This window comes from Myotis daubentonii, chromosome 11 (genome assembly GCF_963259705.1).
Source record: "Myotis daubentonii chromosome 11, mMyoDau2.1, whole genome shotgun sequence".
Lineage (NCBI taxonomy): Eukaryota > Metazoa > Chordata > Mammalia > Chiroptera > Vespertilionidae > Myotis > Myotis daubentonii.
The window spans coordinates 11,458,241-11,460,471 of record NC_081850.1 but is presented as its reverse complement, the minus strand read 5'-3'; positions in this window follow the sequence as shown (position 1 = coordinate 11,460,471).

Genomic DNA, 2,231 nt, shown 5'->3' with positions numbered 1-2,231 from the left:
AGATTTCTGGAGAAAATAATCTGGACATCTCAATTCTATAAAATTCATTAAGTCGTACAAGACACCTTGATTTTTTCCTCTGTATTTTAGTAGTTGTGAGAAAAAGATGAGATAGAGGCATTATTGAAATGATAAAAATGAAAATCCCATTTAATAACTTCCCAATATACACACATTTTTCCTTTACAGGGAAGAAAAGTTGTGTCTGCCTTTTTTGACTGTAGAATACTGTTGTGATATATCTAAACATAAAAATAATCCATAAGGCAATTACCTCGCACCCTTTTTTTAAATTAATCCTCACTCGAGGATATTTTTCCATTGATTTCAGAGAGAGTGGAAGAGAGAGGGAAAGACAGAGAGAAACATCGATGTGAGAGAAACACTTCGATTGTTTGTCTCCTGCACAAGCTCTAACCAGGGCTCTTGCGGGGGAGGAGCCTGCAACATACATGCTCTTGACTGGAATTAAACCCAAAGCCTTTGGCTCACAATCCGACACTCTATCCACTGAACCAAACTGGCTAAGGCTGTCTATCTCCCTTTAAATAATAACTATACATGGTCTAGAGGTTGATCAAACTAATTATCTCCTGTCCATGTGATTTGCTATCATTTCTAGAGAAAGGAAATAATCCTAGTGTTGTGTTGAGTTTGAGAATTTAATTTATTTCCTTATGTGGTAGAGATCATATGCACCAAATCTAAAAACAAGCTAGCAATCTTCAAATTTGATGTATTTTTTTGTTTGCTTTTTTAAGTTTTTAAAGATGGGAGCAATTTAGTTCCAGTTTGGTTATTTTGAAGAAAACTTGGGAGTGGGGCGAGGGTTAGCTACTATGATACATTAAACCTTATTTCCACAGGGTGGTGGAGACAGGGAGATTTTGAAAATGTGTTTGATATTGGTATGATAGATTAATAACAAAATAATAAAGGTAATGAAGAAAATAGCATGGAATGCCATGAAAAACTCCGTCAAATGATGGCACTTTTCCCTCTATTTTCCAACCACTCAGTCGCTCAGACTGTGCTTCTAGCCATGGCTTCCTCCCTGGTTCTACACTTACAATCTCTTTGATATTAAAAAATCTACTAATTCTCTGCCAGCATATCTCTGCTGATCACTTACCTATTTAATAAGTGATGATTTGATTTCACCTTTAGCTTTAGAAAGTTGGAGGAAAAGATTCCAGATATAATGATCAGAGAAATTCATCTGAAGTAAAAATTGTAGTGGTGGAATGAGAACTCTAAACCCAGAAATAGTTGCAGAAATGAGCCAGAAAAGCTTAGGTACCACTACCCCATTCCTGCAAAATCCTACTACTCATAAAATTCATTTAGATGGTTAGGTGTGGTGAAAATATTTATTGTTGCTTCAGTGAACATTTTGTGCCTGTCAAACGGACATTCCGTCTTCTTATAATCTAATTTGTTCTTGCTACTACCACACCCCATTCCTTTCTCATTTATGAAGTACTATCCTATCTAATAATAGACAAACATGGTAATTGACTGTACCTTCGCTATGCCTCCCATTGGCCAATCAGCAAGATATGCAAATTAACCACCAACAAAGATGGCGGATAATTTGCATACTGCAGGCAGTGCGGGACATTGGGAGCCTCCAGTGCAAGCCGCCATCACCCATCATCCAGGCCCCCATGTGCGACCCCAGAAGCCGCCTGGCTGCCACCTGTGATTGGATCTGATCCCGGGCCGCAGGCTGGCCCCAGAAGCCCCAGAAGCTGCCTGATATGGCAGTAACTCTATCAGTAAGCACTCTGAAAGTCAGGGGCATAAATGCACCAATTAAAAGACAGATTATGAGGGTGAATCAAAAACAAAACCCACTTTAAATATAAAGACACATATAGATTAAAAGTAAATGAATTAAGCTGCAGCCTGTTTTGCTCAGTGGATAGAGCATTAGCCTGTGGACTGAAGGGTCCCAGGTTCAGTTCCAGTCAAGGGCAAGTATCTCAGTTGCTGGCTTGATCCCCAGTCCCTATCAGAGCATGTGCAGGAGGCAACCAATCAATGTGTCCCTCCCTTTCCCTTCACTCTCTCTAAAATTCAATGGAAAAATATCCTTGGGTGAAGATTAACAAAAACAAAGTAAATGGATTAAGTAACATTAAAGAGACTATAAGAAAAATATATTCCAAATTTTGTTAGTTGTATAATGGTTATGTTTAAATTATTAACACCTAAGAAATTGGGTGAAG